Source organism: Ictidomys tridecemlineatus, chromosome 4 (assembly GCF_052094955.1).
Source record: "Ictidomys tridecemlineatus isolate mIctTri1 chromosome 4, mIctTri1.hap1, whole genome shotgun sequence".
Lineage (NCBI taxonomy): Eukaryota > Metazoa > Chordata > Mammalia > Rodentia > Sciuridae > Ictidomys > Ictidomys tridecemlineatus.
Window position 1 is genome coordinate 74,500,682 of NC_135480.1, and position 17,959 is coordinate 74,518,640.

The following is a 17,959-nucleotide window of genomic DNA, read 5'->3' on the forward strand; positions in this document are numbered from 1 at the left end:
TCCCTTCTTTGTAAGTTGATGGAATGATGCTCAAGTGCATTCATTAGAAAGTCATTTACAAAATTCTGAAAAGTAAATCCTTTTCAAAATTGACTTAAAATGGCATTTCAGAGATACATTGTCCAAGATATACAGATGTTGGCTTCAAGCAATATCTATTTTCTTCTGTGAAAATGTAAGGCTCTGATTTCAACACAGATTTTATATTTCAAGAAAAAAAATTCAAATCTAATTGGATTGAACATTGATTGGAATTAACTGGTGGTAAATGTAGATAGGTAAGATGTGGCTGGAGGAGAGGGGTACTTAGGGGAATGACTTTCGGGTTTTTATTTTGTCTGTGGTAAGGGTAATCTTTCTCTTTGCTGGTGTGATCTCCTGAGCTGCTTTCTTGCACCACAGTCTTCCATCATGATGTTCTACCTCACCTCAGGGCCCTAGAAATACAGCTGGCTATTTATGTACTGAAACCTCTAAAACTATGAACTCCCAACCCCCACCCAAATAAATTTTTCCTTTTTAAAAAAAATGTAATTGGATTGAACAACAAAGAGAATTCTTATTGGCACATGTAACAAAAAGTTTATGGGTAATTCAGTCATAGCTTGATCCAGGGACCAATGATACCAACAAGGATCAAACTTTCTGATCTCTGCAATGTTGGGTTCTGCCACCAGTTTCACATGATGCCCTGATTGCTCTGGGCTTTCCCGTAATTATTGAAAAATATCTGCTCCAATCGAGACTTGTACAACACAGATTCTGAAGGAAGAACATTTTCAAAGAAAAAAGAAGAATATTTTCTTTCTCAGGTTACCCAGCAAAAGTTACTTTGCCTTTCTTTGACTCTGACTGGTTCCTTTGTTTATTATGAAAATCAATTACTTAAGTCAGGAAGACTAAATACATAAATCAGTTTTTTAACAAATCTTGACAAACTCTTAGATCTGATGATGGGGATCAATAGCACCCAAATTAAATGGCTGAAAACATGTGGAAATAATTCCTCCAGTGCAAACTTTGGACACTGTTGATGGACAGAAATCTGAAGAATGTAATCAATAATATCCACTGCTAAAGTATTCATGCAACTCAGAAACTACAACTTTGAAACACTGAAAAATCCTTTTCCTCTGGAGCAGGGCCAAGAATTTGCAGATGTAACTTTCAGATCTGACTTTATCTTTTGTTGTATTGGTGAAACCAATTAATTTTCTGTTTCAGCTTTTAAATTTTATTTAGATGGAGTTAATTCTATGTTAGTCAATGATAGTAAGGATCAAGTAAAATAATGATATAAGAAATGCTTTAAAATCTGTATTTAGAATTGAATAAAGATGACTTTCTATATCTTGCATATAGAGGCTTTGCATGGGACAGCATATTTATAAATGTTTTTATTGAATTATCTGTTTTCTGTTTCTTAGAGTTTGTTGTATTAAAGCTCCTATCTAGGAAATAAAACAAAAAAATAGTATTTGTGAAAAAGCATCATAATTTTCCTTTCAGCTGTAAATGCAGAGCAGTTTTATGATTTGTCATTTTTAAAAAAATGTTAAGAAATGTATTTGCAGGGAGTAGATAACCGTGAGATTTTTTATATGTGCTAGGTTGTTAAATAATCCTCCAAATCCCATGAGGAATGTACTATTAACCCAACTGTAGACCAAGAAACTTGAGTTGAATTTTCTTACAACACAAATGGTAAACAGTGAATCTAGACTCAAGTCAAGGTTAGCCTGACACCAGCTCTCTGCTCTTTCCACAACAGAATGTTGTTTTTTTACAAGAAAATTCTAAGTTCCCCCAGAGCTAAACAATATTTAAGTTTTAAATAAATATCTCCTTGAAATACATGGTTTCTAAAAGGGTACTTTCAGTGTCCTTAGCTGTTGGATAGATGTTCATATTTTAGTATTTAAGATTTCAGAGTTTAGCCTAATCATCATGCCATCTGCTATGAAATGATGAGCCCATCTGTCATGATATTCAAGACGGTATCAGATTCCATTTATTCTATGAGAAGACAATGACTTTTGAAATACCAAATTTGAATATGTCTGATTACAACATTGTGTTATGCTTAAGAAATTTCGAAGCTAGTTTCATATAGTTGAATGATAACTGAAGCCTTGGCATTGGTTTGGAGATGACGAGGCAGCCAAATTGGAAAAATGCAGATCCCTAAAGCTGATTTGGGAGTTTTTCAGATATAGTGTGATGTCCCTCGTCTTACTGACTCTTGGCATTATATCCAACCATCCACATTCTCTAGAAGTTTTGGAAGAAATATTCTTATAAATAGCATTCTATAAAATATTTTCAATTCTATTCCTCATTTAATTGTCATTTAATGTAAGCATGCATTTTTATTTTCAGCCTTATTTTTTCTCTTTATGTTATTCCATTTCATGTATATTTTATATTTATTTCTAGAAGTAAGAAAACCATATTCTAAGTGAAGTTGACAGTCACATGCTTCTAAAAGGAAAATACATGAACTATGGGAGAGTCCTCTTTGGGGACCAAGGCTGAGACTAAATTGGATATCAGGTGATGCTGCTGCATTCTGTTTTTATCATCTTCATTATCATCGTCATCATCATCATCATCATCATCATCATCATTGTTATTTGATGAAATGAGCTTGAACAAATGGTTCCTTCAGTTTTAACATGAGTTGATTCATGAATATATTTTAGGCAAGACTGGTAGAAATTATCTTCCCTCCATGCAACCTGACTTTAATCAATCATATAAGGTCATTTAGGTTTTAAAAGTGATTTACAATTCTCCAAACACTTTCTCAATTTTCAAGAAAAATTCAATTTTCAAATATGTATGAAACATTACCTGTCTCTCCCTACCTATTTCCCCTTATTCTACTCTATTTTAACCTTGGGTTGAAACTGTTTTGTTTCTGCACATATGGAATGGATTTCTTATGCTAGAATTGTTTCTTCTAAAGATCTAAGATTCTAAAGTACTTCTATGCATTCTCCCAAATTTCCAGAGGACCAATAGCATGTACAAATTTCTCACAGAGAGGCCTATATGCAGCTAATTTAAGAAATCACATTACTTTCAGAATCTTGGGGACAATTTAGGCACAAACTATTATTACCGAGATAGATCTTTAGTAAGATTTAGTGTGGAATACAAGAAAACAATAGACACAAATCATCAGGAAAGAAAAAGAGAAAATCTTCCATGTTTGGAATTTCTCATATCTCAGATCATTTTGATCTATTGAGTTGATGAACCAAGTACCTAAATTTGAACTGAGGGAAATATTTCAAAAGGGATTTCCTACACTGCCAAATGCACCTCTCTGTCCTTGACCTTGCAGGAGGCCAAGGTAGTGCTGGATAAAGCCCATGACCCCATGGTGTTACTATTGGCAGATTATCTGGTGACTTTAGAAGCAAGGCATAAAAGACTCTTGGGATCTTGTCTCTCTCTGGCCAATCTGTAGCAAAGAACAAATTTAAATCTTAACATGTAGACAACACCCCCCCTTCACTTTTTTAAAAAAGAACTTTGCTGGATCTCCTTTGTCCTTATAGTGAAATGAGAAAACACTAGATTTGATGGTGTGGCCTTCATATCCTTCTCCAACACTACTTCTTTTCTCCATTTGCTTCTGTGTTCTATTTAAAAAGCCCTGACATGAAGTTCCCTAACACATGCCTTAGTCCTACTGAAAACCTTTTATCAGCTTCCCATGTCATATAAGAAAAACCTGAGCTGCTTATCCTGTCTGTGTACCACATCCTGCATGATTAGGCTCCTACCAGCTTCTCCAGGCTCCTCTCTTGCTGCTTCCTGCCTTGTCCGCCATTTTAGAAATATTCTTTTTTTTTTTTTTTTTGTTTTTGGCCAAGCTCTTTTTTTCCTGCAAGGATTTTATAAATGCTGTCTTGTTTACCTGGAATGCTCTCTATTCTCCTTCTTTTACCTGGCTGATACTTCTCATCCTTCAGATTTCAGAATATCAATCATCTTATTTTCTATCTCAAAATCTTCTTTGATATCTTTCTGAAGGCATCAAATTATGTTACTGAAATTATTTTACTCTTTAGATTCTATCAGTGGCAAATATTTGTTGAACAGCCTATCTACAATTTCTTTCCAAGACTTCCTTAAATTCTCTCTGAAGTCCTTGCTAAGCACCTAGGTGGAAGCTACCCTCTTTGTGGCATACACAGTTGTTGTTTTGACTGTTCTATCAGTCGTTGAGATTCATAAAAACAATTGCATACATATTTGTGCCTAAAAGAACTTGATAAATACCAAGTTCTCAAAAGCTTCTGCTTTTAATAAAATGAGAAAATGAATTCCACAAGCAAGTTTGATATATATTTGAGGAATTTTGGATATCCAGGCACAAAATATGTATAAATGTATAGGTTCAAGGTTGCAGTATAGGAATTCAGGCCAGTTACAGAGTATAGTTTAACGAATCTGATTGCCTTATATTTATCTTTATTTTTCTTATTTTTAAAAATGTTATTAACATGCATAAATTGTACATATTGCTGGGCTTCAGTGTGGTAGTTAAATGTATGTATACAATGTGCAATGATCACATCCAGCTGCTCTTTATATACCCTTCCTCCCCTTTTCCAGTCTCTATTCTACATTTACGTCAATTTTTTTTTTAAAGTGACTTCCACATATGAGAGAGAAGATGTGGCTATGTTTACCCTTTTTCTACTCCCATCTCCAATCCTACAAAATCCCCTTGGTCCTGGAAGCCCTCTTTCCCAGACTCCAGGTGCTGAGGGAAAATGTTTCCTCTGAAAAAGACCAAGCAGATTCACTGTCATCCATAAGCCCAGGCAGACCCCCGTGTCCTGTGCTAGAAGCTTTAGACTCCCTCCTTTACCTGGGTACTGCCTGAGTTTTGGTTATCCCAGACCTTGTTTTCCTCTCTGGATTTTAGTCAGTTATTGTTAAAGGAATAAACTTAAAAAGGGCTGCAATTTGTATCAGGTGATCTTTACCTGTACTAGAAAATAATTGGGCCTAAAGTGGAGACTGATTCAAGCTGACCCAAAAAGATTTACTCTTACACCTACTTCTGTTCCTTCTCCTCTTTCTCCTCTCCTTTTTCCTTTCTTTCTCATCTAAAATTATAGCATAAATAATTCCCTCATAGTTTGGGATACTAAAGAAATCAATTATATTAGAGTCCAGAGTTGGGAAAAGAAGAGAAAGGCTCTGAATTTAACACTTTTACCTTTGGAGGCAAGCTTTTAGTAAGAACTTCTGGTTTCTGCCAAGTTTCAAAAGGCAGAATTCAGTAGCCTGGACATGAGCTGTACTAATTTTAAATCCAGAGAATTGGGCTTCCTGTCCCCTGTTAACGTCTCCCTAGTCTCTTTCATCGTTTAACAAATCTGGTTGCCTTATATTTACCTTTGTTTTTATTACTTTTTAAATGTTATTAACATGTATAAATTGTACATATTGCTGGGCTTCAGTGTGGTAATTAAATGTAGGTATACAATGTGGAATGATCACATCCTCATGAGACACTCATGAGACAAAGCAGGAAATGCTGAGGATAGAAAACAAATTATAATCAGAAAAACTGGTAGTGATGGTGGTGTTTGGGGGTATCAGGGTTTGGGTTTTGAGTTTGGAAACCTTCTAAGAGAAAACTTTATTCCAAAGGACATCTTGTTGCTGAGAAGAAAACAGCACAGATGCCAGTGTGTAAAGGAAGCAATCCAAGTACTAAGTGTGAAGGAACTGGGTTCAGCACCCAACACAAACCAGGGCTTGGGGTTCTTTCCTTTACCTGCTCAGCACCTGCTATTACAATTGGCCCAGATCCCTGCTTAGAGATCCTAGTTTGAGGCTATGTATTGTGTCATCTTGGACAGAGTTTTTGCATTCTTGAATTTTCAATTTCATTTCCTTTTAAAATCAGGCCATGTCTTTTTCATGATCAAAGTTGGTATCAATACAAACAATGAAAGGAAATAACATTTATTAGTTGGTAGAGTAACATAAACTCCAAGTTATTAATCTTAAGAAGGAAAAGAACCAGCTAAGTGGCAAAGGGGCTATGTGTGAGGCTGAGTTCTGAAGAAAGAAATTCTGTGCCTGAGGAACATAGGGAAGCCTGACAAAAAGATTAAACACACCCCCATGCTTTGTACCATGCTTCCTGGCAGAGGAGGTTAAATCCCAGGGGTAATGACACTTAAAAAAAAACAGATATCATGCTTCCCCCTTACTTCCTAGAACTAGTTCCTCTTGTTCCTCTGTCAAAAAGAAAGACCTAGGTAACAAAGAATATCATTTTATCTGAGAGAATTTTTAGTAATTTAGAGTGTTTGGGTTTTTTAAATGCTTAAAATTCTGATCCTTTTTAATAATTGCTCTTATTCAAAGAGAAAAGAAAGAAGAAAGAGAAAAGAGAAAAGAGAGAGAGAGAGAAAAAAACCACTTAGTCTTATCGAAAATCTTAAATCTCCCTTATTCCCACAATACCACCTTCAAAGAGAGGCATCATTTTTTAAAGTTTAATGTCCTAAATTCTTTTCCTTTGAGCTCAAGTACTTTTTCACTGAGTCACTTTCTAAAGGAGATGAGCACTACTTCTGGATCTGATTTTAAAAACTAAGATTGTATTTTGGATTTTCTCAAGTTTCACATTAAGGGTAAGAATCTTTGCCAACTACACACAATTACATCCTTTTGTATTTCACAGTAAAAAAGTAATGTAGTTGAAAAACTTTGTATGACTCATTTCTTTCTTTCTTTCTTTTTGTTAACACTGAAGTTTGGAAAAAAATTTCTCCACTAATAAATTTGTTCTGTTACAAAATCCACTTCCAACATCCAGATAACTTTCATCTTCTTCCCCAGGTCAGACTGTACATTTAGAAGAATTGTACCATGTGACACAAAGTCTAACAAATATAACCTCATGCAAGCTTCAGAAAAATTTATGTTGTAGATATTTTCCTTATTTTATAGATGGCATTTATGGATCTAGTTCAGAATTATATGGAAAATCCAAGTACCAAATGAGAGAGTTAGAATTCAAACCAAGGTATTTCTTCCTTTAAATCTCTTTATACTGTAATATGTTCCCTTTACCTGGGAATAAAACTAATAATCATATATATTCTAAATGGAGAAAGAGCTGGACAGAAAGTGCTGGGAGTTCAAAGATAAATAATTAACATTCTTTTCCCTTAAGGCATTTATCATCTAATAGTGGAGACAGAGGCAGATGTAGTCTGATTATTGTAAAATTCTGTGACAAAACAAGAATATCATGTGATATTTACTTAGTATCTTGTGTTTGCAGAGCAAACAGTTATGAGTACTTGTGCTGGTTCTTAGGTTTAATGATATAGGAACTCATGAGGGGCATGGTGGGCATGGTGGCCATGGAAAGGGAGGAAGTAGTCATATTGGAGAGATCCATGTCTTCATTATAAGAAGAGGATACAGTGGAGCAGATGTCAAAGGATGGGTAAGGATCCCCTGAAGTTAGATTTGGGTAAGAATATTGGAAGCAAAGTGAATAACATGTGAAAAGGCAAATATGTGTGGAAAAGCTTGGACATTCAAATTTGCCTAAGTAGTTCAGAGGATGTGGGATAGGTCCATTTGAATAGATAGGCAGGTCTCAGCTCCAGAAAGCCCATGCATGCTATGCTCTATTTGATTTCATCCTGTTGGCAGTGGAAGGCCACTAAAGGGTTTTAGGGTGGTGAGTGATATGGACGCCAGTCCCCATATCACATTTAATGTGGACATTTCTTCTATCCATAAATGCTGGGGTCATGAGACAGAGCTAGAGCCATCGTTCCTTTCAGGTAACAGTGCTGTAGCTACAATACTTGGCCTCTAGTCCTTAGTCCTTGATTGTACCACTGTAGAGTTTGGTGCTTCTGTAGTCATGCAGCTTAGGGCCCAACAACTAATGGTTATGGTCCATCTCCTAGAGGCTGATGACAAACCAGCTAGTTCCCTAGGTGACATAATGTGATGGGAAGCAGAAAATCTACACATTTTAAAAAAATCACCTACCTTCCAAATTTCCCCAAATAAATAGGAATAAAAGCTTGATGTTCAGTCGTTTACTTGTTATACAAAAATACAGCCCTAGAAATATTGGTGGTATTCCTCTGTTGCAAATTAGGGATGGCCTCACTTCTACTCAGCTGGCCTAGGTGTTGTTCCCTTTGAAGTTAAGGGACCAAATAAAAGGCTTATGACATTACCTTTTAGTCCTATTTCTACAACAGGTCTTTCTTTATGCTGAGGACACTCATTACTTAGTTCAAGGCAAAATTGTTTATCTGGCTCCAAATTACTCTTAACCATTTTTCCAATTTCAATCAAAGTCTCTTCAGAGCTTGCAGTCTCAGGCAGATGTGGGATCCTGGTGTCACGCAGAGAAGTAGCTTGATTATAATCACGTTCTTCTAATGATCTCATTCCAACTAGGCAGCAGCTTGATGCCCTTATTCCCTTCACAGATTTGCCTTGGAAGTTCAGTTCTACCTCCCTGACTAGATGTCTCTCCTTCTATTTCTGCTTTCTTGCTATTCAAGAAAACTAACGTTCCCTAGTTATTTGGCATCCATTATTTGTGAAACTCTTAACCCTTCAATGGAGAAAGTGAGTCTATTTCTTTCTTCTAGGAAAAATTAGTAAGGTAGTTGTTCTTGCTTCTGTATCAACTTGTTACCAAGTTCTCTAGGGTCTAGCTCCTCTTGTAAGGCCACTTTCTTTTCTCCTTGTACCAATGACCTTTAAAACCTGCCACCTTCATTCTTTCTGAATCCCATCTTGTCTTATTATTCCTCCAACTTCATTTTTCAAGGCAATTATGATCCCATTATCTCTGATAACTTGCTACATTATACAAATGTAGATTGTTGATGGTGAAGAGATTATGATTTTGATATTTAATTGCTTTTTATAATATGGTATTTGTTTGGAAATAGAACTCTGATATTGTAGCATTTCTCTCTTATATACCATTCAATGAAAGCCAATTAACTACAAAACAAAGCAAAGCAAATCATAGCTGTGATTTTTAGGAAGAAAAGGTATTTTTGTCTAAACCCAGATTACTGATATTCAGCTGTTTAAAATTAGAAGTAGAACATGGGCTCCTTAAAGAGAATCACTACCTCAGAAAACAGTCCTATTTGGAGAATTTGGGGAAATTGATGGGGAAACTCATTCTTCACCAGCACAGGCATTCTAGATATGTGGCTTACAAAAATATATTCAGGCCATTTATTGATTTCAATTCATTCCATTCAAACATGAACTGACTTACTTTTATAGTTTTCCCATTTAAATATGTACTGAGCATCAATCCCATGCCAGGCCCTGGAAGTTCAGGTTAAATAAAACATGGCCAACTTCCACCCTCAAGGATCTTACATTGTAATAGAAGTAGCAGGAAAATGCAGAGAGGGAACTTTAGGAGAGGATATCCAAAGTGAGGAGGCCTGTGATCAGAGGAAGTGATGATCAGGTTGATTACTGAAGAATTAGCCATGGTATATGAGATAAAGTGGAAGGGAATAGAGATACTACTAATGAATGAAACAGCATGTACAGGAACACATTCAAAGGTTAGGATCTGCCTGTAGTTGGAATAGTTCTTCAAAACAGTTCTGTTTAGTTTCAGTATAGTGCTTTAAAATTGAAATTAAATGAACTTAGATGACATGCATAATTCTTCTACTACTCCCTACTACCTTACACATACAGTGTTAGGTTTACTTATGCTTGACCTCTAAATGTATTGGAACTTTTGAACCTTGGCACAGAGACAGCAAACAGAATGAGGCATTAGAGAAGCTTCAAGTAGCTCAGTATGGGCAGAACAAGTGTGAATGCAGAGAAGGGGAAGAAAGGAATCTGCAGAAGTGCATGGGAATCTGCACCTAAAGAGGCTTGCATGCAGTGACAAAGAATATGAATTTTATCCAGAAAATTAAAGGAAACAATTAAAGCAGCTCAAGCAGAAAACACCAGGGAAGATTTGTCTTATAGAAAGATCATGAGGCAGGAGTGTACAAGGTAGATTGGAAGAGATAAAAAATAGTGACAAAGATAAATTTTATAAAGAAATTGATTAAGCCAGGCTGAATATTATAAAGGCCCATAAGCAACAATCAAAATAAAGAGAATATATCTCTCTTTGAGATTTAAAGAGTATGAAAAATAAAACTTGGCAAATGATTGAGTGGGGGATGGCTTAAAGTGAAATGCAGAGGGTGAAATATATATAAATCCAGTCATCAAAGACAATATATATAATATATACACATATATATATTGTATATTTTGTATATATGTATATACACATACATATATATATTCTGTCTTTGATGACTGGATTTACATATATACACTTGAAGTGTATATATGCATATATGTATATATATATCACATATATATGTGATTATAATGTCTTTTATGCCTGGCTTCATGTATATATTCATATATACATTTAAGTATATGTTAATATATAAAAATATGTATATATATATATATATATATATATAAAGAGAGAGAGAGAGAGAGAGAGAGAGAGTTTGATGACTAGATTCATGTTGGTACCGATTACTGAAACAGGAAAGGAAGATAAATTGGTAGGAATTTGAAACTTCTCATTTGTCCTCACCCATCATTCCCTGATCTAGAGATAGAGAAGAGTGTTCTGCTTATGGCTATGTTCCCATATTTTTCAAAAGGCTGTTAAGGAGATAGATGATGGTATGGCAAATAGTATTAGATTTGTAATTAGATGATCAAATTGGACATAGTATTTTCACTGTATCTCAAGCATCTCACTTATAAAATGAAGATAACAAAATGTTTCTGCTTAACACATATCTTGTTTGAAGATAAATATATGATGAAAAAAGCAAATGCACTTTTGAGAAGTTCAAAGTGTAAGGGAACATCTAAGTGGTTAATTAAGCCTCTTGGTACATTCGAGTCAGGAAAGTCAGCATTTACCCAGAGGACATTATAAGGGCAGATTTAAAAGCAATGAGAGATATAATAAGACTGCTGCAGCAAAACCAAGAGCAAATGAAACAAAATAAGCAAAATGTAAACTGGTGACATGGAATGAAACTCTGAAAGTCAGGACAGACTGACAGGGAAATAATCTCTGGGAAGTCAGGGAGGATGTCTCTGAGGAAGAATGCCAACTGGCATCACAGCCCTGCCTGTGGGCACACAGGCTGAAGGTTTATGCTGCAGGGCCAGTTGTGGGGTTCATGATTCCTCCATATCCAGGATGTGCTGTTAATGAGGAAGCTTATGAACAAAACTTGGTACCTATGACCTGCCCTAGGTAATTCTCAGAGCTGCTGCCTCATTTGGGATTGGAAGTTGATTTGTGTGTGCTGAGAGTCTAATGTGACAGTGGACCTTACATTAGATCCTTCTGCAATCCTCTTCTGAAGCAGATGCTAGTAGATTCCCAAATCAGGGTCCTTCAGAGGTTACTAAAAAATGGGTAGTTATATTAATTAGGATACAGATTAGATAGCTATAACAAAAAGACTTCTCAAATACTGTAACATTAATAAGATAGAATTTGTAATGTTTTTTCTTCTAGAAGTTTCAGTAGGTGATGCAGGGCTGTGTTGGTGGCTTAAAGGGCTGAGAACTCAAGAACTCCATTGTCTTTAGGGTTCATCATTTTGCATGTTTGAAATTGGCTAAAGGCTATAACTTCTGGAAATCCCATTTTGGTCAGCAGGGTACGAAAACAGAGAGGAGAAGGCATAGCTTTGCTCTTTAAGGATAAAATTTAAAAGTTGCATATATTGCTTACTTTAATTAGGCAGAACTTTATCATAAATTCCATTTACTCTGAGAAAAGTTTGGGAGAGTACTGATCCATGTGCCCATCTAAACTTACATGCTACAGAAGCAAAATAAAGGAGTAGGTATTGGAAGATAATTTTTGTTTTGTGCTGTAGTGATGAAAGTAGTTGGGACTTGGATTTTAGCAATAAAAATAATGTTCAAATTCATTTTTATGGACATCTTTAAAACTAATTTTCAATATAAAGGGATAAAGTGAAATACTAGTCTGATGAAAAATCTAATTATAGCTCCTGCTGTGCATTATTTAGCAAAGTATAATTTATATACAGTGTAATGCACAAATCTCAACTGTTACAAATAATGAATTTTGACAAATAAGTATACCAATTCAATCTGCACCCTACAAAATGAGTGAACATTTTCCTTACCCCAGAACATTTCTTTATGTCCTTTCTCAGTTAATCTCCCAACCACAGAAAACTCTCAATCTGAGTACTCTCACCATAGAATAGTTGGCCTATTGCAGAGGTTTAGGGAATAAAATTAGAGAGCATGTACTACCTTACTTCTTCTACTAAAAAAATGACTTTTGAGATTCATATCTGTTATTGTATTATTGCATTATGTAAATATATAACAACTATTTGCCCACTTTCCTACTGATAAATATTTTGGGTTGCTTTTAAGTTTTATCTGCTATGAATAAAGTGATTATGAATGTACAGATGTACTTATTTTCTGGACTTTTTTTTTTTTTACTTCTTGAGAAAAGTTGGGGAGGGTAGTGATAAACACCCAGGAGTGGAATTAATGGGTCATAGGATTGATGTATGTTCACAACGAATTTCAAGTGCTTCTACCAGCAATTTGAGAGTTCCAGTTGCTCTAAATTCTCACCAATATATGCTATTGGCAAATTTTTAAATGGAAACTGTTCTAATGGGCCAGTTGGGTTTTGAAAAGACAAAATCAAATTTGATCTTTAGCTCTCGTATTATGTTTTTAACAACCTCCTTTTACAGGGCATAAATACAGAAATAAGTATTGATGTATTTTGAAATATGTAAAAACTTATATGAAAAAATGATCCTCTGACAAAATTTTTAATAAAAATGGCTCTGCAAGACTTTCTGGTATAATGGAATGCTTGTAATTGAGAAACTTGGTTCTTGACTCTGTCCCCAATTTTTTCATCTAAAAAGAGGAGATAGCAATAGTCTTGTTAAGGATCTTTGTGAGATCTAAATAAGGTAATATACTTAACTCTAGCTGGTGTCCAACAGAGTAAAGGCATAGTATGTATTGATAGAATCTAAGATTAGGTAGCCATTTATATAATAGTGATCCCCATCATCATCATCACCACAATCATTATCGTCATCATCAATAAACTTTAATTGAAATCATGCTACACTCTAGGAATCAGTAATAACTTTTATATTCTAATTAAATTCTCAAAATAAGCCTCAACTTCAGCACTACTATTTAAATTTTTCATGCAACCACTGACGTTTAGATTCATGTTCTATCTTGTACCAAATGATTCTTGCTGCTCCGTGCTCTCTATTGGATTGTGGAGCTACTGTTGTACCAAAAGCATGGGCAATTGGAGAAGCATCACTTAGTGCAGACTAAAAACCATGAATAGAATATCAGCATGTATAGATACTCCATTTCCTTGGAACCTTATGGAGAAGGGACTCTTTCCTAGCGCACATCTCCATGATGTGAGCTATGGCTCATACCAAGTATGCTCTCCACAGTATTCTAAGGGAATTTAGGGCTTGTGCATCTGCTCACTCTTCTGACTACAAATTCTAGCCTATTATAAGGAACATCCTAAGCATTTGTTTAAAAACATTGAATGCACCATGTAATAAATGATGAATCTGACTCAGAAAAAGGTACTTGATTTGCTCAAGGTTGTAAAGTTAGCAAGCTGAAAAACAATATTCAGATCCAAGAAATGTGAAATAAAGTCTTTATTCTTAAATGCTGCAATAGATGTACTCTTAATTGAGTTTTATTTATCATTTAGTTTCAAACCCAACCATGTTTCTTTTTAGTGTACAATCCAGAGCCTTTTTCATGCTATGTGACTGAGGAGGCCAATGAAGTAATCAAACAATCAATCTGGCCCTGCAGTGGCATGCAGCAGAAAATGACACGAGTCCAATAATGACCCTTAGGTATCTAAGTCATTTATAAAGAGAATCTCTAGAGCACAATTTTTCTCAAATACTAGAGAGAACACAAATCTGAGTCAGAATCACCGTTTTCCCACTTGCTGGCCATGTAACCTGAGACACGTTACATTACCTTTGAAGACTCAGTTTCTTTATGAGTAAAATAAAGATACTGGGTCAGAATAAATTCAAGTGATCTGTTGTACAACATAGTAACTGTAGTTAATAGCAGTGTATTATATTCTTAAAAATTACCAAAGAAATAATTTTTAAGAGTTCTCTCTCTCTCTCTCTCTCTCTCTCTCTCTCTCTCTCTCTCTCTCTCACACACACACACACACACACACACACACACAAAGTTCAACAACAATCATCCTCATATGAATTAGAAAATTCATTCATTAATTTGCTCAATGGAGGCATTCCACAATGTATTCATATCAAAACAACATATTATTACATGACAAGTGTATATAATTTTTATTTGTCAAATTTTAAAAAATGATACTGTATCTTCCTCATAGGCTGATATAAACATTAAACCTACTTTATGTTGCCCTATTTAATTGATTCTAAGAAATCATTGATTATAAGTTGTATAGATTATTTTATTCTCAATTGAGAAAATATTAATATAATCAATTAATTGTAAGTTGTAATTGATTATAAAACACACCAGAATTTCAGAATTGTTAAATGTGGAAAATGTATCTTAAACATCAATAAAATTCTGAGCACTACATAAACTCCCTCTAAATAATATCTTCCATTAGGATTGCTATTATTACTATTTTCAACACCATGAAAACTCATAAAGGTAGCAGAAAGAAATGTTCCTGGAATAAAATGCCTAAAAATATGGTAAGAAAATGATTTCCTGATGCTTTTTGGTATTCTATTAATTGTTAGATCCATCACTACAATACCAGAGACTCACACATCTGCCAACTTTCATACTTGTTTTATTTTATTGTTAGCTATGCAAGCATTAAACCATGATTGATAAAAGAGTTTTCCAGAGGGAATTCTGAAAAGGACAGGAGAGGACATCTACCAATGATAGAAAGAAAACTGAGCACATTTCAGTTACATATCTTGAAACATATGAATGTCATGTTTGAAGTTGTTACATTCCTCCATTATCATACATGGATTTGGAGCAAAAATACATGGAACAAAAAATTCTCTTCAAAAGTCGAATATTGATGATGGCTAGAGAGAACTTTTATATAAGCTTACTTGTGTTCAAATTTGGAGATTTAATATTTTTTAAATTTATTTTATTTATTCTAATTTGTTATATACAACAGCATAATGCAATTCAGTTCATATTACACAAATTGTAAATAATGCTCTGTCACAACATTCGTGTTTTTATACATGTACTGAGAGTAATGATGTCTGCCTCATTCCACCATCTTTCCAACCCCAATGGCCCCTCCCTTTTCTTCCCTTCCCTTTGCCCTATCTAAAGTTCATCTATTCCTCCCATGCTCTCCCACCATCTCCATTATGAATCAGCATCCTTATATCAGAGAAGACATTCAGCACTTGGTCTTTTGGGATTGGCTTACTTCACTTAGCATTATATTCTCCAAATCCATCCATCTACCTGCAAATGCCATGATTTTATTTTCTTTTAATGCTGAGTAATATTCCATTGGGTATATATGCCACATTTTCTTTATCCATTCATCTACTGAAGGGCATCTAGGTTGGTTCCACAGTTTAGCTATTTGAATTGTGCTGCTGTAAACATTGATATGGCTGTGTCCTTATAGTATGCTGTTTTTAAGTCCTTTGGGTATAGACTGAGGAGAGGGATAGCTGAGTCAAATGGTGGTTCCATTCCAAGTTTTCCAAGGAAACCATACTGCTCTCCATATTAGTTGAACCAATTTGCAGTGCCACTGGCAATGTAAGAGTATGCCCTTTTCCTCATATCCTCGTCAACACTTGGTGTTGTTTCTGTTCTTAATAGCTGCCATTCTGACTGCAGTGAGATGAAATCTTAGAGTAGTTTTGATTTGCATTTCTCTAATTACTAGAGATGTTGAATGTTTTTTCATATATATGTTGATTGATTGTATATCATCTTCTGAGAAGTGTCTGTTTAGTTCCTTGACTCATTTATTGATTTGGTTATTTGTGTGTGTGTGTGTGTGTGTGTGTGTGTGTGTGTGTGTGTATGTGTATTAAGATTTTTGAGTTCTTTATATATCATAGACATTAGTGCTCTATCTGATGTGCCTGTGGTCAAAATTTGCTACCATTGAAACATATGAATGTCATGTTTGAAGTTGTTACATTCCTCCATTATCATACATGGATTTGGAGCAAAAATACATGGAACAAATAGCCTCTCTATTCACTTCAGTTATTATTTCTTTTGCTGAGAAGAAGCTTTTGAGTTTGTATCAATCCCATTAATTGATTCTTGATTTAAGTCTTGTGCTATGCTATAGGTGTCTTATTAAGGAAGTTGAGGCCTAATCTAACATGATGGAGATTTAGGCCTTCTTTTTCATCTATTATATGCAGGTCTCTGGTTTAATTCTTAGGTCCTTGATCCACTTTGAATTGAGTTTTGTGCATGATGAGAGATAGGGCTTAATTTCATTGTGTTGTATATGGATTTCCGGTTTTCTCAGAAACATTCCTTGAGGAGGCTATCTTTTCTCCAATGTATGTTTTTGGCACATTGTCTAATATAAGATAACTGTATTTATGTAGGTTTGTCTCTGTGTCCTCTGTTGTACCATTGGTCTATCAGTATATTTTGGTACCAATGCCATGCCATTTTTGTTACTATAGCTCTGTGTATAGTTTAAAGTCTGGCATAGCAATGTGACCTGCTTCACTCTTCTTGCTAAGGATTGCTTTAGCTATACTGGGTCTTTTATTTTTGAAGATGAATTTTATGACTGCCTTTTCTAATTCTAAGAGGAATGTCATTGGGATTTTGATTGAAATTGTATTAAATCTGTATAGTGTTTTTGGTAGTGTGGTCATTTTGACAATATTAATTCTGCCTATCCAAGATTAAGAGAGATCTTTATTTCTTCTAAGGTTTTCTTTAATTTTTTTCTTTAACATTATGTTGTTTTAATTGTACAAGACTTTCAATTCTATCATTAAGTTGATCCCCAAGTATTTTTTTGAGGCTATTGTATTGGGGTAGTTTTTTTGTTTCTCTTTCAGAGGTTTTTCACTTATATACAGAAATCCCTTTGATTTATGAGTGTTGATTTTATATCCTGCTACTTTGCTAAATTCATTTATTAGTTCTAAAAGTTTTCTGGTGGAATTTTTGGGGTCTTCTATGTATAGGATCATATCATTTTCAAATAGTACTAATTTAAGTTCTTCTTTTCCTATCCATATTCCTTTAATTTCTTTAACCTGTCTAATTTCTCTGGGTAGTGTTTCAAGAACTATGTTAAATAGAAGTGGTGAAAGTGGGCATCCCTGTCTTATTCCAGTTTTAGAGGGAATATTTTCAATTATTCTCCATTTAGAATGATGTTGGCTTGGGATTTAGGATGGATAGCCTTTATGATGTTGAGGTTTGTCCCTGTTATCCCAATTTTTCTAGGGTTTTGAATATAAAGGGGTGCTGTATCTTGTCAAATGTTTTTTCTGTGTCTATTGAGATGATCATATGATTCTTATCTTTAAGTCTATTGATGTGAGGAATTACATTTATTGATTCCATATGTTGAACCAACCTTGCATCCCTGGGATGAACCCCACTTGATTGTGGTGACTATCTTTTCAATATGTTTTTTGTATTCAATTTGTCAGAATTTTTGGAAAATATTTGTATCTATGTTAATTAGAGATATTGGTCTGAAGTTTTCTTTCTTTGATGTGTTTTGTCTGGTTTTGGAATCAGAGTGATATTGGGCTCATAGAATGAGTTTGGAAGT

The 17,959-nt window shown here is 34.7% G+C and overlaps 1 pseudogene; it reads right to left on the minus strand.

The window, feature by feature from the left end:
* Positions 1-8,469, minus strand: part of LOC101965789 (calcium/calmodulin-dependent protein kinase type II subunit gamma-like) — a 60,350-nt pseudogene extending 51,881 nt beyond the window's left edge.
* Positions 8,470-17,959: the final 9,490 nt, after the last annotated feature.